Source organism: Ranitomeya variabilis, chromosome 2 (genome assembly GCF_051348905.1).
Source record: "Ranitomeya variabilis isolate aRanVar5 chromosome 2, aRanVar5.hap1, whole genome shotgun sequence".
Classification (NCBI taxonomy): Eukaryota; Metazoa; Chordata; class Amphibia; order Anura; family Dendrobatidae; genus Ranitomeya; species Ranitomeya variabilis.
The window spans coordinates 741,184,090-741,208,705 of NC_135233.1; the positions used below are offsets into that span (position 1 = coordinate 741,184,090).

The following is a 24,616-nucleotide window of genomic DNA, read 5'->3' on the forward strand; positions in this document are numbered from 1 at the left end:
AGTTATAATTGGGGGTTTCCACTGTTTAGGCACATCAGGGGCTCTCCAAACGGGACATGGCATCCGATCTGAATTCCAGCCAATTCTGCGTTGAAAAAGGAAAACAGTGCTCCTTCCCTTCAGAGCTCTCCCGTGTGCCCAAACAGGGGTTTACCCCAACATATGGGGTATCAGCGTACTCAGGATAAATTGGACATCATCTTTTGGGGTCCAATTTCTCCTGCTACCCTTGGGAAAATACAAAACTGGCGGCCAAAAAATAAGTTTTGTGGGAAAAAAAAGATTTTTTATTTTCACGGCTCTGCATTGTAAACTGTAGTGAAACACTTGGGGGTTCAAAGTTCTCACAACACATCTAGATAAGTTCCTTGGGGGGTCTAGTTTCCGATATGGGGTCATTTGTGGGGGGTTTGTACTGTTTGGGTACATCAAGGGCTCTGCAAATGCAACGTGACGCCTGCAGACCAATCCATTTAAGTCTGCATTCCAAATGGCGCTCCTTCCCTTCCGAGCTTTGTCATGCGCCCAAACAGTGGTTCCCCCCCACATATGGGGTATCAGCGTACTCAGGACAAATTGGACAACAACTTTTGGGGTCCAATTTATCCTGATACCCTTGTGAAAATACAAAACTGGGGGCTAAAAATCATTTTTGTGAAAAAAAAAAGAATTTTTATTTTCACGGCTCTGCGTTATAAACTGTAGTGAAACACTTGGGGGTTCAAAGTTCTCACAACACATCTAGATAAGTTCCTTGGGGGGTCTAGTTTCCAATATGGGGTCACTTGTGGGGGGTTTGTACTGTTTGGGTACATCAGGGGCTCTGCAAATGCAACGTGACGCCTGCAGACCAATCCATTTAAGTCTGCATTCCAAATGGCGCTCCTTCCATTCCAAGCTCTGTCATGCGCCCAAACAGTGGTTCCCCCCACATATGGGGTATCAGTGTACTCAGGACAAATTGGACAACAACTTTTGGGGTCCAATTTATCCTGATACCCTTGTGAAAATACAAAACTGGGGGCTAAAAATCATTTTTGTGAAAAAAAAAAAAAGAATTTTTATTTTCACGGCTCTGCGTTATAAACTGTAGTGAAACACTTGGGGGTTCAAAGTTCTCACAACACATCTAGATAAGTTCCATGGGGGGTCTAGTTTCCGATATGGGGTCATTTGTGGGGGGTTTGTACTTTTTGGGTACATCAGGGGCTCTGCAAATGCAACGTGACGCCTGCAGACCAATCCATTTAAGTCTGCATTCCAAATGGCGCTCCTTCCCTTCCGAGCTGTCATGCGCCCAAACAGTGGTTCCCCCCCACATATGGGGTATCAGCGTACTCAGGACAAATTGGACAACAACTTTTGGGGTCCAATTTATCCTGATACCCTTGTGAAAATACAAAACTGGGGGCTAAAAATCATTTTTGTGAAAAAAAAAAAAGAATTTTTATTTTCACGGCTCTGCGTTATAAACTGTAATGAAACACTTGGGGGTTCAAAGCTCTCAAAACACATCTAGATAAGTTCCTTAAGGGGTCTACTTTCCAAAATGGTGTCACTTGTGGGGGGTTTCAATGTTTAGGCACATCAGGGGCTCTCCAAACGCAACATGGCGTCCCATCTCAATTCCAGTCAATTTTGCATTGAAAAGTCAAATGGCGCTCCTTCCCTTCCGAGCTCTGCCCTGCGCCCAAACAATGGTTTACACCCACATATGGGGTATCAGCGTACTCAGGACAAATTGCACAACAATTTTTGGGGTCCAATTTCTTCTCTTACCCTTGGTAAAATAAAAAATTGGGGGCGAAAAGATCATTTTTGTGAAAAAATATGATTTTTTATTTTTACGGCTCTGCATTATAAACTTCTGTGAAGCACTTGTTGGGTCAAAGTGCTCACCACACATCTAGATAGGTTCCTTAGGGGGTCTACTTTCCAAAATGTTGTCACTTGTGGGGGGTTTCAATGTTTAGGCACATCAGGGGCTCTCCAAATGCAACATGGCGTCCCATCTCAATTCCAGTCAATTTTGCATTGAAAAGTCAAATGGCGCTCCTTTCCTTCCGAGCTCTGCCATGCGCCCAAACAGTGGTTTACCCCCACATATGGGGTATCAGCGTACTCAGGACAAATTGTACAACAAATTTTGGGGTCTATTTTCTCCTGTTACCCTTGGTAAAATAAAACAAATTGGAGCTGAAATAAATTTTGTGTGAAAAAAAGTTAAATGTTTACTTTTATTTAAACATTCCAAAAATTCCTGTGAAACACCTGAAGGGTTAATAAACTTCTTGAATGTGGTTTTGAGCACCTTGAGGGGTGCAGTTTTTAGAATGGTGTCACACTTGGGTATTTTCTATCATTTAGACCCCTCAAAATGACTTCAAATGAGATGTGGTCCCTAAAAAAAAATGGTGTTGTAAAAATGAGAAATTGCTGGTCAACTTTTAACCCTTATAACTCCGTCACAAAAAAAAATTTTGGTTCCAAAATTGTGCTGATGTAAAGTAGACATGTGGGAAATGTTACTTATTAAGTATTTTGCATGACATATCTCTGTGATTTAAGGGCATAAAAATTCAAAGTTGGAAAATTGCAAAATTTTCGAAATTTTCGCCAAATATTCGTTTTTTTTACAAATAAACGCAAGTTATATCAAAGAAATTTTACCACTAACATGAAGTACAATATGTCACGAGAAAACAATGTCAGAATCGCCAAGATCCGTTGAAGCGTTCCAGAGTTATAACCTCATAAAGGGACAGTGGTCAGAATTGTAAAAATTGGCCCGGTCATTAACGTGCAAACCACCCTTGGGGGTGAAGGGGTTAATGTCACCTTACAATAGCAAGGTGACATTAACCCTTCATTACCCCATATCCCACCGCTACATGGGAGTGGGAAGAGAGTGGCCAAGTGCCAGAATAGGCACATCTTCCAGATGTGCCTTTTCTGGGGTGGCTGGGGGCAGATGTTTTTAGCCAGGGGGGCCAATAACCATGGACCCTCTCCTGGCTATTAATATCTGCCCTCAGTCACTGGCTTTCCCACTCTGGCAGAGAAAATTGCGCGGGAGCCCACGCCAATTTTTTCCGCGATTTAACCCTTTATTTTACAGCGCCCAAATTTTGCACATACACACTACTAACATTAGTAGTGTGGAATATGCAAAAAAAAGGGATATGAGATGGTTTACTGTATGTAAACCATGTCTCATATCCTGTCGGGTTTGTGAAGGAGAAATGAAAAGACGGCAATTGAATTACCGGCTTTTCACATATCTCGCGCTGAATTAAATATAGATATATATATGTGTCTCAATTACATATATATATATATACTGTATATATGTTTTACTGAACATTTGAGCCCATAAATCCATTAGATGTCGGTTTTGCAAGCCTGCGAGAAAATATCGCAGTACGGATGCCATACGGATTACATACGGAGGATGCCATGCGCAAAATACGCTGACACACCCTGCCTACGGATGACATACGGACCACTATTTTGGGAACATTTCTGCGTATTACGGCCGTAAAAAACGGACTGTATTGTCTTACGCCTAGTGTGACGCCGGCCTAAGAAGTGACTGATAGTTTGACTGGAACAATGTGTACTTGACAGGAGGCAATGAGACTACACATGAAGGTACAGGTGGGGTAAAGAAGGGAAAAAAATTGTATTTTGTGGTTGAGGAAATCGGGCATGAAAATGCGAGTGGCACTTAAATTGGCGTGGCTTTTAAAATGTGCGTGGTTTCCTAATATAAACAAGGGACCTGGTGTTAAAAATCTGAATCTGCAAGGACCAAATGTCCACGTGAAAAGAATTACAACATACACAAGCCTCTCCCGTATTTTGGATAAGATTCGTCCACTCACACAAAAGCCAACCATAGTTAGGCTATGTGCACACGCTGCGGATTTTGCTGCGGATTCGCAGCAGTTATCCATGAGTTTACAGTACCATGTAAACCTATTTAAAACAAAATCCGCAATGCACATACTGTGGAAAAAAATGTGCGGAAACGCTGCGTTTATTCCGCAGCATGTCAATTCTTGTTGTTATACGGATGACAAGACACATGACATACTGACGGTTTTCCGGATGAAAACCAAACGATTTTTTAGTAATTGGTGTGAACTTTGGCTAATAATGGGCTCCTCTGCCTTACTGCCACAGGGAAGCATGGCAATGTGCTCAGGGCCAAGGGGAACGTTCATGTAGTAACTTTAATTTGATGAAGCAATTACAGAATAAAGTAAAATAAAAAAAATTTTTCCCCCCAGTTTTGTGTATTTTTTTCCATAAAAAGTATCCCGACCTGAAGAAGCCCAGCCTGTAATGTGAGAAGAGCACATGTGCTCCGCCGGCCACTGTATAATGTGTGGCTCCGTCCTCCTCACTCATGAGGGGTCACTGGCAATGCAGGCTTCACCTCACTGCGCGCTCCACTGGCGCACACAGCCCTCCTCCCTCCGCCCTGCTGCTGTCCCTGTCCGTCTCTCCTCCTCCTCCCCAGCAGTGAGGGAGCTGCCGCTGCTATGAAGGGGAGTGTGCGCGGCTCAGGCTGCAGCCTTCCCTCTTCATGCCTATTTTAGTCACGTCTTCCCGGCTGCTGTCAGCTCCTCACTGACAAACTTTCCCGGGACAGCGGCTGGACGGAGCCAGGTAAGAGGGCGGCGGGAGGGAGCGGCGCTAAACTTCCCCTCCTAGGCAGCGCCGGTACAGTGTATATGGAACCAGCAGGGCTAGAGATGAGACAGCAGCGGCGCCTGTGATGGCAGTGCGGTGTGTGCATTTGGTGCTGTGGTGGCAGTGTAGTGTGTGCAGTTGGTGCTGTGGTGGCAGTGCAGCGTGTGCAGTTGGTGCTGTGGTGGCAGTGCAGCGTGTGCAGATGGCGATGTGATGGCAGTGCAGCGTGTGCAGTTGGTGCTATGGTGGCAGTGCAGTGTGTGCAGTTGGTGATTTGATGGCAGTGCAGCGTGTGCAGTTGGTGCTGTGGTGCCAGTGCAGCGTGTGCAGTTGGTGCTGTGGTGGCAGTGCAGCGTGTGCAGTTTGTGATTTGATGGCAGTGCAGCGTGTGCAGTTGGTGCTGTGGTGCCAGTGCAGCGTGTGCAGTTGGTGCTGTGGTGGCAGTGCAGCGTGTGCAGTTGATGCTGTGGTGGCAGTGCAGCGTGTGCAGTTGATGCTGTGGTGGCAGTGCAGCGTGTGCAGTTGGTGCTGTGGTGCCAGTGCAGCGTGAGCAGTTGGTGCTGTAGTGCCAGTGCAGCGTGTGCAGTTGGTGCTGTGGTGCCAGTGCAGCGTGTGCAGTTGGTGCTGTGGTGCCAGTGCAGCGTGTGCAGTTGGTGATTTGATGGCAGTGCAGCGTGTGCAGTTGGTGATTTGATGGCAGTGCAGCGTGTGCAGTTGGTGATTTGATGGCAGTGCAGCGTGTGCAGTTGGTGCTGTGGTGGCAGTGCATTTGCTGCTGTTATGGCAGTGCAGTTGGTGCTGTGGTGACAGTGCAGTGTGTGCATTTTGGAAACTACAAGTAGTTTATCTACACGGTATTTGATAACATAAGGTTGTCATATTGAAAATTGTAATTTTTTTCACAATGTTGTTTCGTTGGCACTGTGATGGAAGTGCAGTGTGTGATGTGATGGCAGTGTAGCGTGTGCATTTGGTGATGTAATGGCAGTGCTGCGTGTGCATTTGGCCATGTGATGGCAGTGCAAAGTGTGCAGTTGGCGGTGTGATGGCAGTGCAGTTGGTGATGTGATGGCAGTGCAGCGTGTGCAGTTGGTGATGTGATGGCAGTGCAGCGTGTGCAGTTGGTGATGTGATGGCAGTGCAGCGTGTGCAGTTGATGTGATGGCAGTGTAGCGTGTGCAGTTGGTGATGTGATGGCAGTGCAGCGTGTGCAGATGGCGATGTGATGGCAGTGCAGCGTGTGCAGTTGGTGATGTGATGGCAGTGTAGCGTGTGCAGTTGGTGATGTGATGGCAGTGTAGCGTGTGCAGTTGATGTGATGGCAGTGCAGCGTGTGCAGTTGGTGCTGTGGTGCCAGTGCAGCGTGTGCAGTTGGTGCTGTGGTGGCAGTGCAGCGTGTGCAGTTTGTGATTTGATGGCAGTGCAGCGTGTGCAGTTGGTGCTGTGGTGCCAGTGCAGCGTGTGCAGTTGGTGCTGTGGTGCCAGTGCAGCGTGTGCAGTTGGTGCTGTGGTGCCAGTGCAGCGTGTGCAGTTGGTGCTGTGGTGCCAGTGCAGCGTGTGCAGTTGGTGATTTGATGGCAGTGCAGCGTGTGCAGTTGGTGATTTGATGGCAGTGCAGCGTGTGCAGTTGGTGATTTGATGGCAGTGCAGCGTGTGCAGTTGGTGATGTGATGGCAGTGCAGCGTGTGCAGTTGGTGCTGTGGTGGCAGTGCATTTGCTGCTGTTATGGCAGTGCAGTTGGTGCTGTGGTGACAGTGCAGCGTGTGCAGTTGGTGATGTGATGGCAGTGCAGCGTGTGCAGTTGGTGCTGTGGTGGCAGTGCATTTGCTGCTGTTATGGCAGTGCAGTTGGTGCTGTGGTGACAGTGCAGCGTGTGCAGATGGCGATGTGGTGGCAGTGCAGCGTGTGCAGATGGCGATGTGGTGGCAGTGCAGCGTGTGCAGATGGCGATGTGGTGGCAGTGCAGCGTGTGCAGATGGCGATGTGGTGGCAGTGCAGCGTGTGCAGATGGCGATGTGGTGGCAGTGCAGCGTGTGCAGTTGTCGATGTGATGGCAGTGCGGTGTGTGCAGACTTCAGGTCCTTCTGTGTCACCTCTTGGAGTAACCTCCAGGACAGCCTTCTCAGATCACACCCACCCCACCTCTGTCCCTGGTGACATGAGGGGAGCAGCACTGCCTCATCTCCACCTATACACAGCAAGGCTGTGGAGTCAGTGTCTATTTTGGTGGAGTCGGTATAAAATGCACCAACTCCGACTCCTAAAATATATAATACGTTGGTTGCAGTAGCACAATGCAGGATGTGCTGTAAATGTTTTCATAAGAATTTGGGAAAGTTATGAAATGTCCTATAAATGTCTGTTCTGTTCCTGATCTAAGGATCTCGGCTTTTAGTGGAGATCTCAAGATACTCTACATCTCTACATTGAGATATGTGCAATATATTTATTTACCCTTTGGTATGATATCATGTATATTAGTTGCACTGATACACCTTTTAAGGGCTTTGCTGCAATGATCCTGTTTTCTGTGTGATACCATATGCTGCAATATTATAATCATTGATATGCGACTTATCTATATATTTTATTCCACTTTTCTGTGTGAGTGCCTTCTGTGCCGCCACATACACAATTCACCTAAATAATGGTAGGTTTAATTGTACTTGCCTGTTTGTTTTTTCTTCCTTTGGTTCCCAGATGTTGTCCTTGGTAGGATTTGAACCCAGTGCTGCAGAGTAGCAGTGCTTACCACTGAGTATTCTCTTCCGTATTTCAGATGAAACTCGATTCATCAAGTCTTGAGTGCACAGAAAAATTGCATCCTATATGGTTCATCCATACACACAGAAGCCAATTTTTACATATGCATTGCAATTCTTAACATATGAAACTGATTGTGGTGTTGTAAATTTTATTCACTGCTGTTGTAAAAAAACAAATGGCATATGCAGCGCCCCAGAGTCCTGGACGTTGCAGTAATGTTGTTTTTCCACCAGGGGGAGCAATGTTACATCTGGAGGCAATAAAGGAGATCTTCTGTCCAGGTATCACAGCCACACACAACACACTTCACACTGCAGCCACCAGGGGGAGCAAAGGTTCTATCTACTAGGCCACTCCTCACATATAGGTAAAACTGGTGGGTTGGTTAGGAAGTTAGTCAGAACCCGACGGAGTTTGGCAGAAGCTAGATCCAGACTGCGGTCGGAGGAGGACGAGGGTCCACGGAGCTGCACCTGCCCCACGTGCGGCAGCATCCTAAGAAAGAGACATTGAAAGGAAGTGTATTGCAGTGAGTGAGAAATGAAGTCATAGCAAAAGGAGAGGAATCCAGAAGGAGTTCTGTCCTGTGAGAGGCTGCCTCCTTCTGAATACCGGTGGCCAGAATACCGAGGGAGTAAGGATCTCTATGCTTTACTTCAGACTGGCAGGACAGTTAATTCTACGTTGGCTGCCCAACCTTTATACACAAGAGACACGGTGGCAACTTGTGGGGGCCGGGGCGTCTCTAGGGTCCCTATAAAAAGCCTCAGGCCACCAGTCATAAGTGTTTTGTTCTATCCGACCACAGGGAACAGTGAGAAGAGTAATAACAGTGAGGACCTTATTGGAGCTTATGCAAGTGAGGACCTACTGTGTTACTGTGCACATAGGAAGGCTATTTAATTCCACTTGGATAAGGAGACTCTGGATTTGCCTTCAGACCGGCCGGACTCTGCCTACCCTGTGATCCGGTGCCCTGGACTGTGGATGCTGAAGCCTTCAGTAAAAAGGTAAAGAGACTGCAACCTTGTGTCCTCGTTATTCCCTGTGCCTTGCAGCCTCCACCATCACCATCTACACTTCTGGGAAGCCCTGGGGATACACTTCACCTGTGGGAAGGTATACCATCTTGCTGCCATCAAATCACCCCAGTGGAGCCCTAAGCAGCGTCGGTCACCCTGACCAAATACCACAGGTGGCGTCATGAACACTTCCCCGTTAAAGACCCTCCCCATAAGAACTATTCCTTTTACTGGACACCCCTGAGGGGCACGGACCTGGTCGGGCCTCCGTGACATCCCCCGAACCGAAGGACTCGGTGCCGAGTACCCCATTGCCCTACACGTGGGGGCGATCCACATACAGATTACAATATGATTGTGTGAACTTGGCCTAATGGAGATGTGAACAAACTGCTGATAAATCGTCATCCTTTGCTGTTCTTCTGAAAACCAGCCTCCTGTGATGATGACTTGTCCCATGTGATCATGTAGCCAGTTATTAGCTACAGGGGTCACAAGGAATGAGACCTCCTCACAGATGGCAGGTGATACAGAGACTGGCAAAGGACCAGGCTTCAGGGGATGGGAGTATAATATTATTTTTTTATTTTAATCTTTGCAAATATTCAATAGGTCAGTTTCCATCCGAATTCCGCAGCACACGGGGCTCTTTGATAAAATCTCTTCCACATTGCCGCTATTGTAAGTCGCTGCAGTTTTTTTTTCTTCTCAGAAAATTTGGATCATCCTCATACTTTTTACATATTTTATTTGCACATAGGATTATTACTTCTCCTCTACACCAGACATGGTCTTGTACCCTGATTAGAATTGATCATAGGTTAGGGTGATGGCAGAGAGCAATGTGTGACATATTGCAGCTGTGCTTAAGCAGCTTGTGTGGTTAACTGAATGGAATAAAGTGACATTGTGTACAAAGTACATGGCCGCCAGTATGCCTTCAGCTGCTGCAAGTGAGATTTTTCCGGATGTGAGACATATGGTAAGGTTTCTGGCATATGGACTACAATGAACTTTGTTTTGGATATTTTATTAGAGTAATGCATTGGGTTTTATACACTGCTCAAAAAAATAAAGGGAACACTAAGGCTGGTTTCACATTTGCGTTTACCTGATCTGCGGACGGCTGCAGACTTCCTCCGTGAAGCCCCGCCCTCGTCCGCACCTCTGCCGCTAGCTCCGCCTACTTCTGCATGCGGCCCGCATGCTGCCTGCGTACCTATCTTTAACATTAGGTACGCAGGTCGTGCGGCTGTATGCGGATGATGCCGCATGCGTCGTTTTGACGATGCGGATAAAAAAAAAAAAATGCTACATGCTGCTTCCTACGCTGGTCGCCGCATCGTCAAAACGACGCATGCAGCATCATCCGCATACAGCCGCACAACCTGCGTACCTAATGTTAAAGATAGGTACGCAGGCAGCATGCGATCTTTAACATTAGGTACGCAGGTTGTGCGGCTGTATGCGGATGATGCTGCATGCGTCGTTTTGACGATGCGGCGACCAGCGTAGGAAGCAGCATGTAGCATTTTTTTTTTTTTTAATCCGCATCGTCAAAACGACGCATGCGGCATCATCCGCATACAGCCGCACGACCTGCGTACCTAATGTTAAAGATAGGTACGCAGGAAGCATGCGGGCCGCATGCAGAAGTAGGCGGAGCTAGCGGCAGAGGTGCGACCGAGGGCGGTGCTTCACGGAGGAAGTCCGCAGATCAGGTAAACGCAAATGTGAAACCAGCCTTAAACAACAGTATATATCTCCAAGTGAATCAAACTTCTGTGAAATCAAACTGTCCACTTAGGAAGCAACACTGTTTGACAATCAATTACACATGCTGTTGTGCAAATGGAATAGACAACAGATGGAAATTATTGGCAATTATCAAGACACACTCAATAAAGGACTGGTTCTGCAGGTTGAGACCACATCTCAGTACCAATGCTTTCTGGCTGATGTTTTGGTCACTTTTGAATGTTAGTTGTGCTTTCACACTCGTGGTAGCATGAGAAGGACTCGATAACCCACACAAGTGGCTCAGGTAATGCAGCTCACCCAGGATGGCACATCAATGCGAGCTGTGGCAAGAAGGTTTGCTGTGTCTGTCAGCGTAGTGTCCAAAGGCTGGAGGCGCTACCAGGAGACGTGGAGGGGGCTGTAGGAGGGCAACAACCCAGCAGCAGGACCGCTGCCTCCGCCTTTGTGAAAGGAGGAACAGGAGGAGCACTGCCTGAGCCCTGCAAAATGACCTCCAGCAGGCTACAAATGTGCATGTGTCTGCACAAACGGTTAGAAACAGACTCCATGAGGATGGTCTGAGTGTCCACAGATGGGGGTTGTGCTCACAGCCCACCACCATGCAGGACACTTGGCATTTGCCAGAGAACACCAGGATTGGCAAATTCGCCACTGGTACCCTGCGCTCTTCACAGATGAGAGCAGGTTCACACTGAGCACATATGACAGACGTGACAGAGTCTAGAGAAGCTGTTGAGAGCGATCTGCTGCCTGCAACATCCTTCAACATGACCGGTTTGGCAGTGGGTCAGTAATGGTATGGGGTGGCATTTCTTTGGAGGGCCGCACAGCCCTCCATGTGCTCGCCAGAGGTAGCCTGACTGCCATTAGGTACCGAGATGAGATCCTCAGACTCCTTGTGAGACCATATGCTGGTGCGGTTGGCACTGGGTTCCTCCTAATGCAGGACAATGCCAGACCTCATGTGGCTGGAGTGTCAGATGTTCCTGCAAGATGAAGGCATTGAAGCTATGGAATGGCCCGCCCGTTCCCCAGACCTGAATCCGATTGAACACATCTGGGACATCATGTCTTGCAACATCCACCAATGTCACATTGCACCACAGACTATCCAGGAGTTGGCGGATGCTTTAGTCCAGGTCTGGGAGGAGATCCCTCAGGAGAACATCCGCTGCCTCATCAGTAGCATGCCCAAGCGTTGTAGGGAGGTCATACAGGCACGTGGAGGCCACACAGGCTACTGAGCATCATTTTCTTGTCTTGAGGAATTTCTACTGAAGTTGGATCATTTTCCACTTTCATTTTGAGCATCATTCCAACTTCACACCTCCGTGGGATATTAGTTGTGATTTACGGTGATCATTTTTAGGTTTTATTGTTCTCAACACATTCCCCTATGTAATGAATAAAGATTTACAACTGGAATATTTCATTCCGTGATATCTAGGATGTGAGATTTTTGTGTTCCCTTTATTTTTTTGAGCAGTGTACTTATACCCAACGTATCGAGATGCCATAGGCTATGTCATCACTTTGGTGGTAGTGTGCAGCACAACCAATTACTGTGCGGGGGAAAAACAAGAATACTGGAAATTTCCTCCAGTGTTATAATATACTTATTGACCTCACAGTTTTCAGAGGTGGATAAAGTTGTGTATAAACCACCAACAAAATTCCTCTATAACAACTAACTATGATCCTCTTCACATAAGACAACATACAACCAACTGAGGTAGTGAAGTCAAAAACACGATCCAAATTATATAAAATATAATTATTTATTCATATATTTAGACAGGGATATTCCATATATATCAATACATATACCATAATTATATATAATAAAATAACCGTAGATATAATAAGCAGCAGTGGTGAACCCACTATTGCACATGGACTAAACTAGACTTAGGTAACAAAGACAAAATGTAGAGAGTGACCTATCCCAATGCCGTTACTCCATACGAAATACAAAAGATATTAAGTAAACAATAGTCCATAGTTATGGATTAATATGGCCCCTTCTCAAGAGTCGAACTAATGGAGCATGCCAATATAATATCTCAATAGATTTTATAAATAGATTATTAGGCCTATATATATATATATATATATAGGGATAAATGTAAACAACTTTGGCATGATAACTAGAACCAGCCCATATCTACCAAGGCGAAAAAATCATCAAGGAGATATATTATAGTGAAATAAATCTATCATCTGTAGTTATATCGATATAGATAGGGGTAGATGTAGGCTAATTACGCATAGTACCAAAGCCCTCCAAGAGAACCAAACCCATATATACAGGGATGGAATACCATTAAAGGACATATAATAGTGAAGTAAATCTATTACCTGCGGTCATGTCGACAGGGGGTAAGGTCTGTTGTGGATTCTGTTGGTGGGCTCCCTCTGGTGGTTACTGCTGGTACTGGGTGACTTTGGTGGGTTGCGGCCTTTGGTTTCCACCTGTCCATCAGAGGCTGGGTGTTTCCTATTTTACCTGGCCTTTCTGTCATTTCCCTTGCCGGCTATCAATGTGTTCAGATGTGCTCTGTTTGGTTCCTGCCTACCTGCTCCCAGATCTTTCAGGATAAGCTAAGTGCTGATTTTCAGTTGTTTGGTTTTTGGTCCAGCTTGCTTAGAATGTCTCTATGCTAGCTGGTTGCTCTAGTGGACTGAGGTTCTCCCCATGTGCCTTGAGTTGGCACATGGGTTCTTGTAATCTCAGGATGGTTTTTTTTGATTAGGGTTTTTTGCTGACCGCTCAGTCCCCTTTTGTATCATTCTGCTTTCTAGTTTTCAGCGGGCCTCTATTTGCTAAAGCTATATACATTATCTCTATGTGTGTGCCTTCCTCTCATTTCACCGTCAATACATGTGGGGGGCAACTATACCTTTGGGGTTAATTCCTCTGGAGGCAAGTGAGGTCTTGTTTTCTCTGCAGTACTAGTTAGCTCTTAGGCTGGTGCGTGGCGTCTAGAACCAACGTAGGCACGCTCCCTGGCTATCTCTAGTTGCGTTTGTCAGGCGTAGGGCAGCGGTCAGCCCAGGTTCCATCACCCTAGAGCTCGTCCGATATTTGTTATACTTTGCTTGTCCTGTGCTATCCCTAGCCATTGGGGATTCATGACAGTATAGCCGGCCCACAAAGTGTTAATTGTTTGGGCTGAAGCAGGAGGAAAAGAAGTGTTCAAGGAAAATTTTTTTTTTTTTTTTTTTTTCCCTTCAGAGTTTTGCTGCCTAGCCCTTAATTGCTGTCTAGCTGCTTCTTACCTTCTCTTAACCCTTGAATGGCTCTGATCTTAGCTGTTTATCATGGATGTCCAGAGTTTGGCTTCCAGCCTGAGTAATCTCGCGGCAAAGGTTCAAAACATACAGGATTTCGTTGTTCACACTCTCATGTCTGAACCTAGAATTCCTATTCCAGAGTTTTTTTTCTGGAGATAGATCTACCTTCCTGAATTTCAGGAACAATTGTAAATTGTTTCTCTCTTTGAAATCTCGCTCCTCTGGAGACCCTGCTCAACAGGTCAAGATTGTTATATCGTTCCTACGGGGCGACCCTCAGAATTGGGCATTTGCATTGGCACCAGGGGATCCTGCGTTGCTCAGTGTGGATGCATTTTTTCTGGCATTGGGATTGCTCTATGAGGAACCTAACCTAGAGATTCAGGCTGAAAAGGCTTTATTAGCCCTCTCTCAGGGGCATGATGAAGCGGAAATATATTGTCAGAAATTTCGGAAATAGTCGGTGCTTACTCAGTGGAATGAGTGCGCCCTGGCTGCAAACTTCAGAAATGGTCTTTCTGAGGCCATTAAGGATATTATGGTGGGGTTCCCTGCGCCTACAGGTCTGAATGAGTCTATGGCTATGGCCATTCAGATTGATCGGCGTTTACGGGAGCGCAAACCCGTGCACCAGTTGGCGGTGTCTTCTGAACAGGCACCTGAGACTATGCAATGTGATAGAATTCAGTCCAGAAGTGAACGGCAAAATTATAGGCGGAAAAATGGTTTGTGTTTTTATTGTGGTGATTCAGCTCATGTTATATCAGCATGCTCTAAACGCACAAAAAGGGTTGATAAATCTTTTGCCATTGATACTCTGCAGTCTAAGTTCATTTTGTCTGTGACTCTGATTTTTTCACTGTCTTCCATTTCCGTCGATGCCTATGTGGATTCAGGCGCTGCCCTGAGTCTTATGGATTGGTCATTTGCTAAACGCTGCGGTTTTAGTCTAGAGCCTCTGGAAGTTCCTATTCCTCTGAAGGGAATTGATTCTACACCATTGGCTATGAATAAACCGCAGTATTGGACACAAGTGACCATGCGCATGACTCCCGTTCATCAGGAGGTGATTCGCTTCCTTGTACTGTATAATTTACATGATGTACTAGTGCTTGGTCTGCCATGGTTACAAACTCATAATCCTGTCCTGGACTGGAAAACAATGTCTGTGCTAAGCTGGGGATGTCAGGGGGTTCATGATGATGCACCTCCGATTTCTATCGCTTCATCGACTCCTTCGGAGATCCCTGCGTTTTTGTCAGATTATAAGGATGTTTTTGAGGAGCCTAAGCTCAATTCGCTCCCTCCTCATAGAGAGTGTGACTGTGCTATAGAATTGATTCCTGGCAGTAAGTTCCCTAAGGGTCGTTTATTTAATCTGTCACTGCCAGAGCATACTGCTATGCGGAATTATATTAAGGAGTCCTTGGAAAAGGGACATATTCGTCCATCTTTGTCCCCTCTGGGAGCAGGTTTTTTTTTCGTGGCAAAAAAAGATGGTTCCCTGAGGCCTTGTATAGATTATCGCCTTCTGAATAAGATTACAGTCAAATACCAGTATCCATTGCCATTATTTACTGATTTGTTTGCTCGCATTAAGGGGGCTAGGTGGTTCACTAAAATAGATCTTCGTGGTGCGTATAATCTGGTGCGGATAAAACAGGGTGATGAGTGGAAAACCGCATTTAATACGCCTGAGGGCCATTTTGAGTATTTGGTAATGCCTTTTGGACTCTCCAATGCTCCGTCAGTCTTTCAGTCCTTTATGCACAATATTTTCCGTGAATATCTGGATAAGTTTATGATTGTGTATTTGGATGATATTTTGGTGTTTTCTGATGACTGGGAGTCTCATGTTCTGCAGGTCAGGAAGGTGTTTCAGGTTTTGCGGGCCAATTCTCTGTTTGTGAAGGGCTCAAAGTGTCTCTTCGGAGTCCAGAAGATTTCTTTTTTGGGGTACATTTTTTCTCCTTCTACTATTGAGATGGATCCCGTTAAGGTTCAGGCTATTTGTGACTGGACACAACCTACATCTGTTAAGAGCCTTCAGAAGTTCTTGGGGTTTGCTAATTTTTATCGTCGGTTCATTGCTAATTTTTCCAGTATTGTTAAACCTTTGACTGATTTGACTAAAAAGGGTGCTGATGTTGCTGATTGGTCTCCTGCGGCCGTGGAGGCCTTTCGGGAACTTAAGCGCCGGTTTTCTTCTGCTCCTGTGTTGTGTCAACCAGATGTTTCACTTCCTTTTCAGGTGGAGGTTGATGCTTCCGAGATTGGAGCGGGGGCGGTTTTGTCACAGAGAAGTTCTAATGGCTCGGTGACGAAGCCATGTGCTTTCTTCTCTAGAAAATTCTCGCCCGCCGAGCGCAATTATGATGTGGGTAATCGGGAGCTTTTGGCCATGAAGTGGGCATTTGAGGAGTGGCGTCATTGGCTTGAGGGTGCTAAACATCGCGTGGTGGTCTTGACTGATCACAAGAATCTCATTTACCTTGAGTCTGCCAGGCGTTTGAATCCTAGACAGGCTCGTTGGTCATTATTTTTTTCTCGTTTCAATTTCGTGGTTTCATACCTGCCAGGTTCAAAGAATGTGAAGGCAGATGCTCTTTCCAGGAGTTTTGTGCCTGACTCTCCTGGAGACACTGGGCCTGCTGGTATCCTTAGGGATGGGGTAATATTGTCCGCCGTATCCCCAGACTTGCGACGCGCATTGCAGGAGTTTCAGGTGGATAAACCGGATCGATGTCCACCAGAAAGACTGTTTGTTCCGGATGATTGGACCAGTAGAGTCATCTCCGAGGTCCATTCTTCTGTGTTGGCTGGTCATCCTGGAATATTTGGTACAAGAGATTTGGTGGCCAGGTCTTTTTGGTGGCCTTCCTTGTCTAGGGATGTGCGTACCTTTGTGCAGTCTTGTGAAGTGTGTGCTCGAGCTAAGCCTTGCTGTTCACGGGCTAGTGGGTTGTTGTTATCTTTGCCCATCCCGAAGAGGCCTTGGACGCACATTTCCATGGATTTTATTTCTGATCTCCCGGTTTCACAGAAAATGTCCGTTATCTGGGTTGTGTGTGACCGCTTTTCTAAGATGGTTCATTTGGTGCCCTTGCCTAAGTTACCCTCCTCTTCTGAGTTGGTTCCTTTGTTTTTTCAGAACGTGGTTCGTTTGCATAGGATCTCGGAGATTCTTAACCCTGTATCTTTTCGTTTGGATCTCCCAGCATCGTTTGCTATTCATAATGTGTTCCATCGGTCGTTGTTACGGAGGTATGAGGTACCCGTTGTTCCTTCGGTCGAGCCTCCTGCTCCGATGCTGGTGGAGGGAGAATTGGAGTATGTTGTTGAAAAGATCTTGGATTCTCGTGTTTCCAGACGCAAACTCCAGTATTTGGTTAAGTGGAAGGGTTATGGTCAGGAGGATAATTCTTGGGTGGTCGCCTCCGATGTTCACGCGACTGATTTGGTCCGCGCCTTCCATAGAGCTCACCCTGATCGCCCTGGGGGTTCTCGTGAGGGTTCGGTGACCCCTCCTCAAGGGGGGGGTACTGTTGTGGATTCTGTTGGTGGGCTCCCTCTGGTGGTTACTGCTGGTACTGGGTGACTTTGGTGGGTTGCGGCCTTTGGTTTCCACCTGTCCATCAGAGGCTGGGTGTTTCCTATTTTACCTGGCCTTTCTGTCATTTCCCTTGCCGGCTATCAATGTGTTCAGATGTGCTCTGTTTGGTTCCTGCCTACCTGCTCCCAGATCTTTCAGGATAAGCTAAGTGCTGATTTTCAGTTGTTTGGTTTTTGGTCCAGCTTGCTTAGAATGTCTCTATGCTAGCTGGTTGCTCTAGTGGACTGAGGTTCTCCCCATGTGCCTTGAGTTGGCACATGGGTTCTTGTAATCTCAGGATGGTTTTTTTGATTAGGGTTTTTTGCTGACCGCTCAGTCCCCTTTTGTATCATTCTGCTTTCTAGTTTTCAGCGGGCCTCTATTTGCTAAAGCTATATACATCATCTCTGTGTGTGCCTTCCTCTCATTTCACCGTCAATACATGTGGGGGGCAACTATACCTTTGGGGTTAATTCCTCTGGAGGCAAGTGAGGTCTTGTTTTCTCTGCAGTACTAGTTAACTCTTAGGCTGGTGCGTGGCGTCTAGAACCAACGTAGGCACGCTCCCTGGCTATCTCTAGTTGCGTTTGTCAGGCGTAGGGCAGCGGTCAGCCCAGGTTCCATCACCCTAGAGCTCGTCCGATATTTGTTATACTTTGCTTGTCCTGTGCTATCCCTAGCCATTGGGGATTCATGACAAAGGTCACACGAATACCTCGACGCACGTTTCGCTGGCTCCGCAGCTTCGTTGTGTATAAGCAGTTGTGTATAAGCAAGCATAATAAATAAGCATATTTTACATGTAAAATGCATTGCTAAACTAAAACAATTTCTGGTTAAAATGTCTGCAAATTTTCCATTCAGTATTACACTCCAAATTACTTTTGATTCCTATGGTCTGGGTTTTCTGGCCTATTGGGACTACACTGAAGGGTCACAATGTTGTTTTAGTGCTGCAACTTCTTTATGTTGCCTGGCCACTTCCTCTGCAGCACAGCTTTAAAAATAAAATTAATGGGGTCTTTTGGGTTTCAAAAGTTGGCACATTTTAGATATATGGTGACATTTGAGATGGGAATAGCTCTATAACTGAAACGTGCACTGCTTCACTGTGAATTATGCTTTCACTTATGTAACATAACCTCCAACTTATAGGTTCACGCCCCTTTAGACAACACGAGGCAGTGTCTTGTCATCACACCAAATACTTCTGTGTAAATTGATCTGTTGTATGCAGTAATGGCAATCCACAGTAATTTCTTGTTTACAGGTTGAATATTGCAGGACAGCTGATAAGATGACTTCGGACCCTGGTGGCCTAAGTCTTAAAGTAGTGACATGGGTCATTTATGTGACACATCTTGAGTCACAGCAGATGGTCTGCAGAAAAACCTCCTTAACCCCTTAATCCCATTTGACGTACTATCCCGTCAAGGTGACCTGGGACTTAATTCCCAGGGACGGGATAGTATGTCATAGCGATCGGCCGTGCTCACGGGGGGAGCACAGCCGATCGCGGCCGGGTGTCAGCTGACTATTGCAGCTGACATCCGGCACTATGTGCCAGGAGCGGTTACGGACCGCCCCGGCACATTAACCCCCAGCGGTATAGGGAAGCACCGTGTAGGGAGGGGGCTCCCTGCGGGCTTCCCTGAGACCCTCGGAGCAACGCGATGTGATCGCGTTGCTCCAAGGGTCTCCTGCCTTCTCCCTGCAGGCCCTGGATCCAAAATGGCCACGGGGCTGCATCCGGGTCCTGCAGTGAGGTGGCTTACGAGCGCCTGCTCAGGGCAGGCGCCGGGAAGCCTCCAGGAGTGCACGTCAGATCGCTGATCTGACACAGTGCACAGCAAAGTGTCAGATCAGCGATCTTACACTATAACTAGAGATGAGCCACCTCCCTAGTGTTTGGGTTCGGTTCAGTTCGTCGAACAGGGACGTGTTCGACGAACTGTTCGTCGAACGTTCGACGAACACCGTCGAACCCCATTGAACCAATGGCAGGCAAACACAAACACATACAAACACTTGGAAAACACATAGAAAACACCTTAACCCCTTAACGACCGCCGATACGCCTTTTAACGGCGGCCGCTAAGGGTACTTAATCCACAGCGCCGTTAATTAACGGCGCTGTGGAAAAAGTGAATAGCGCCCCCCAGAGTCGGATTTTCTCTGGGGTCTCGGTTGCCGAGGGTAGCCGAGACCCCAGAGAACATGATTCGGGGGGTTTTTACCGGCGGTCGCAACAAAAAAAAAACAAACCGCGATTTGCCGTTTAATTTCTCTGTCCTCCGATGTGATCGCACATCGGAGGACAGAGAAATGTGGTCCCCGATGGCCCCCAATAGCCCCCAAATACTCACCTACCTCCCCCGGTGCTCCTCGTGTCTCCCCATGGGCGCCGCCATCTTTTTTTCCGGGAAAAAATGCGTGGCACCCGGAAGATCTTTGGGGTCTCGGCTGCCGGGGGTAGCCGAGACCCCAAAGAACATGATCGGGGTCGGTTTGCACCGACCCCTGCTTTGCGATCACCGGTAATTAACAGTTTACCGGCGACCGCAAAAAAAAAAAAAAAGCGATCAGTTATTTCTCTGTCCTCTGATGTGATCGCACATCAGAGGACAGAGAAATAGGGGGATTTGGGGACCCTATCATACTCACACGGGGTCCCTGGGTCCTCTTCTGTCTTCTCCTGCCAGCCGGCTTTTTCATCATGGCGGGCGCATGCGCAGTGCGCCCGCCATCTGCTGCCATCTGCCGGCCGGCAGGAGAAGACAAGTTGGGGCTAAAATTAGGGTTAGGGTTAGGGTTAGAGTTAGGGTTAGGGTTAGGGTTAGAGTTAGGGTTAGAGTTAGGGTTGGGGCTAAATTTAGGGTTAGGGCTAGGGTTAGGGTTAGGCTACTTTCACACTAGCGTTTTTTGGCTTCCGTCGCAATGCGTCGTTGGAGAAAAAACTCATCCTGCAAAAGTGCTTGCAGGATGCGTTTTTTCTCCATTGGCTTGCATTAGCGATGCATTGCGACGGATTGCCACATGTCGCATCCGTCGTGCGACGGATGCGTCGTGCTTCGGCGGACCGTCGACACAAAAAAACTACATGTAACTTTTTTGTGCGACGTGTCCGCCATTTCCGACCGCGCATGCGTGGCCGGAACTCCGCCCCCGCCTCCCCGCACCTCACAATGGGGCAGCGGATGCGTTGAAAAAACAGCATCCACGGCACCCGTTGTGCGGCGCTTACAACGCTAGCGTCGGTACGTCGGCCCGACACACTGCGATGGGCCGAGTACGACGCTAGTGTGAAAGTAGCCTTAGGCTTCTTTCACACTTGCGTCGGTACGGGGCGGTCGCAATGCGTCGGCCCGATGTACCGACGCACGTTGTGAAAATTGTGCACAACGTGGGCAGCGGATGCACTTTTTCAACGCATCCGCTGCCCAGTCTATGTCCTGGGGAGGAGGGGGCAGAGTTACGGCCACGCATGCGCGGAAATGGCGGACGCGACGTACAAAAAAAAGGTTACATTGAACTTTTTTTGTGACGACGGGGGCTAAAGTTATGGTTAGGGTTGGGGCTAAAGTTAGGGTTGGGGCTAAAGTTAGGGTTAGAGTTGGGATTAGGGTTAGGGTTTGGATTAGGGTTGGGATTAGTGTTATGTTTGGGATTAGGGTTGGGATTAGGGTTAGGGGTGTGTTGGATTTAGGGTTTTGATTAGGGTTATGGTTAGGGTTGAGATTAGGGCTGTTTTGGGGTTAGGGTTGTGATTATCGTTAGGGTTGTGATTAGGATTATGGATCGGGTTGAGATTAGGGTTAGGGGTGTGTTGGGGTTAGGGTTGGAGTTAGAATTGGGGGGTTTCCACTGTTTAGGTACATCAGGGGGTCTCCAAACACGACAGCCAATTTTGCGCTAAAAAAGTCAAATGGTACTCCCTCCCTTCTGAGCTCTGCCGTGCGCCCAAACAGTGGTTTACCCCCACATATGGGGCATCAGCGTACTCGGGATAAATTGGACAACAACTTTTGGGGTCCAATTTCTCCTGTTACCCTTGTGAAAATAAAAACTTGGGGGCTAAAAATCTTTTTTGTTGGAAAAAAATATATTTTTTTATTTTCACTACTCTGCATTATAAACTTCTGTGAAGCACTTGAGCTTTCAAAGTTCTCACCACATATCTAGATAAGTTCCTTATGGGGTCTAGTTTCCAAAATTTGGTCACTTGTTGGGGGTTTCTACTGTTTAGGTACATTAGGGGTCTGCAAACGCAACATAACGCCCGCAGACAATTCTATCAAAGTCTGCATTCCAAAATGGCGCTCCTTCCCTTCCGAGCTCTGCCGTGCGCCCAAACAGTGGTTTACCCCCACATATGGGGTACCAGCATACTCAGGACAAATTGGACAACAACTTTTGGGGTCCAATTTCTCTTGTTACCCTTGTGAAAATAAAAACTTGGGGGCTAAAAAATCTTTATTGTTAAAAAATATATATTTTTTATTTTCACGACTCTGCATTATAAACTTCTGTGATGCACTTGGGCATTCAAAGTTCTCACTACACATCTAGATAAGTTCCATGGGGGGTCTAGTTTCCAAAATGGGGTCACTTTTGGGGGGTTTCTACTGTTTAGGCACATCAGGGGCTCTCCAAACGCGACATGGCGTCCGATCTCAATTCCAGTCAATTTTGCATTGAAAAGTCAAATGGCGCTCCTTTGCTTCCGAGCTTAGCCATGCGCCCAAACAGTGGTTTACCCCCACATATGGGGTGTCGGCGTACTCAAGACAAATTGTACAACAGCTTCTGGGGTCCATTTTCTCCTGTTACCCTTGGTAAAATAAATTTGGAGGCAAAAAGATCATTTTTGTAGAAAAAATGCGATTTTTTTTTTATTTTCACGGCTCTACGTTATAAACTTCTGTGAAGCACCTGGGGGTTTAAAGTGCTCACCACACATCTAGATAAGTTCCATAAGGGGTCTAGTTTCCAAAATGGTGTCATATGTGGGGGGTCTCTACTGTTTAGGCACATCAGCGGCTCTCCAAACGTGACATGGCGTCCGATCTCAATTCCAGCCAATTCTACATTGAAAAAGTAAAACGACACTCCTTCTCTTCCAAGCTCTGCGGTGCGCCCAAACAGTGGTTTACCCCCATATATGGGGTATCGACGTACTCAGGAGAAATTGCACAACAACTTTTGTGGTCTAATTTCTCCTGTTACCCTTGTGAAAATAAGAATTTGTGGGCGAAAAAATCATTTTTGTGAAAACAAATGCGATTTTTTATTTTCACGGCTCTACGTTATAAACTTCTGTGAAGCACTTGGGGGTTCAAAGTGCTCACCACACATCTAGATAAGTTCCTTGGGGGGTCTAGTTTCCAAAATGGTGTCACTTGTGGGGGGTTTCCACTGTTTAGGCACATTAGGGGCTCTCCAAACGCGACATGGCGTCCGATCTCAATTCCAGCCAATTCTGCATTGAAACAGTCAAACGGTGCTCCGACACTTCCAAGCTCTGCGGTGCGCCCAAACAGTGGTTTACCTCCACATATGGGGTATCGGCGTACTCAGGAAAAATTGCACAACAAAATTTGTGGTTAAATTTCTGTTTTTACACTTGTGAAAATTAAAAAAAATGGTTCTGAAGTAAAATGTTTGCAAAAAAAAGTTAAATGTTCATTTTTTTTCTTCCACATTGTTTTAGTTCCTGTGAAGTACGTAAAGGGTTAATAAACTTCTTGAATGTGGTTTTGAGCAGCTTGAGGGGTGCAGTTTTTAGAATGGTGTCACACTTGGTTATTTTCTATCATATAGACCCCTCAAAATCACTTCAAAGGTGATGTGGTCCCTAAAAAAAACATGGTGTTGTAAAAATGAGAAATTGCTGGTCAACTTTTAACCCTTATAACTCCCTAACAAAAAAAAAATTGTTTCCAAAATTGTGCTGATGTAAAGTAGACATGTGAGAAATGTTATTTGTTAACTATTTTTTGTGACATATCTCTCTGATTTAAGGGCATAAAAATACAAAGTTTGAAAATTGCAAAATTTTAAAAATTTTCGCCATATTTCCATTTTTTTCATAAATAATCGCAAGTAATATCGAAGAAATGTTACCACTAACTTGAAGTACAACATGTCACGAAAAAACAATCTCAGAATCAGCGGGATCCGATAAAGCGTTCCAGAGTTATAACCTCATAAAGTGACACTGGTCAGAATTGTAAAAATTGGCTCGGTCATTAAGTACCAAATTGGCTCTGTCACTAAGGGGTTAAAAGGTGTCCAAAAGCTGACAAAACTGCTCAGAAGACACAACAAACACATGGAAAAGTCACTACATATATTCATGCGAAAAGAAAAGAGGTGGAGGAATAAAAGGAGGAGGAGACACAGATATAGGCATGTCATGCCCTTCTAAAGTCAAGAAAGGCTGGAGTAAAAATCTAAACTCACTCTACCAACACCCAGACATCTTGACAAAAAAAATAAAAAAATAAATATCTTTAGGTAGAATGGCGGTGGGTCCATTCAGAACACTTTTTCCCTAGAAGACGTAGTGGTACCCCCATTGGGAATTGTGCAAAAAAATGAACCCAATACATTCAGACTAATCCACCATTTGTCATATCCAAGGGGCAGGTCCGTAAACGACAACATCGACGTGGAACCAAGTACAGTACTATGTACTGTACCTCCTTTGACAAGGCAATCAGGCGGGTCAAGAAGTTGGTAAGGGGCACCCTAATGGCTAAAACAGACATTGAGGGGGCGTTCCGGTTACTACCTGTGCCTCCGAATAGTGTCCTCCCATTGGGCTGCTTCTGTGAAGGAGCATACTACATAGATCGCTGTTTGCCCATGGGGTGCTCCATATCCTGCTCACTATTTGAGGCGTTTAGTTGCTTCCTCGAATGTGTTGTCATGGACGTTTGTAAGGCGGCACATATTATCCATTACCTCGACGACTTATGCCTGGGCCCAAAAGATTTGCCACAGTGTGAAAACACGCGGTAGTCCACCCGTGAGAAGGAGAGAGCTGGAGGGAGAGTGGACACCCCAGAGCCGAGGGGGTTAGATTGAGAAAGAAAGAAGGCAGTGTAGCTTGCTTCATGGGTGGGGTACGCTGCTGAGTAGCACTAAATTCTACTAGGCCCAAAGGGATTTCCCAGGCTAGATGCCGTTACAAAATAGTACTTAGGTAAACAGGCGGTGTAGCTTGCTTCATGGGTGGGGTACGCTGCTGAGTAGCACCAAATTCTACTAGGCCCAAAAGGATTTCCTGAGCCAGATGCCATTAAAAATAGTATTTAGGTAAACAGGCGGTGTAGCTTGCTTCATGGGTGGGGTACTGTGCTGAGTAGCACAAAATGCTATTAGGTACAAAACGATTTCCTGGGCTAGATGCAGTTAAAAATTAGTAATTAGATCAACAGGTGGTGTAGCTTGCTTCATGGGTGGGGTACGCTACTGAGCA

The 24,616-nt window shown here is 46.4% G+C and overlaps 1 protein-coding gene across 2 annotated transcripts in view; it reads left to right on the top strand.

The window, feature by feature from the left end:
* Nucleotides 1-4,336: 4,336 nt before the first annotated feature.
* Nucleotides 4,337-24,616, top strand: part of POPDC3 (popeye domain cAMP effector 3) — a 101,970-nt gene continuing 81,690 nt past the window's right edge. Inside the window, exons 1-2 of one of the 2 annotated variants that reach the window (XM_077289646.1) lie at nt 4,405-4,674; nt 8,405-8,474. The gene's annotated coding sequence lies outside the window, so the exon portion shown is untranslated. Of the gene's footprint in view, nt 4,675-8,404; nt 8,475-24,616 lie in introns of both variants that reach the window. The other variant, XM_077289647.1, reaches the window with a different exon arrangement.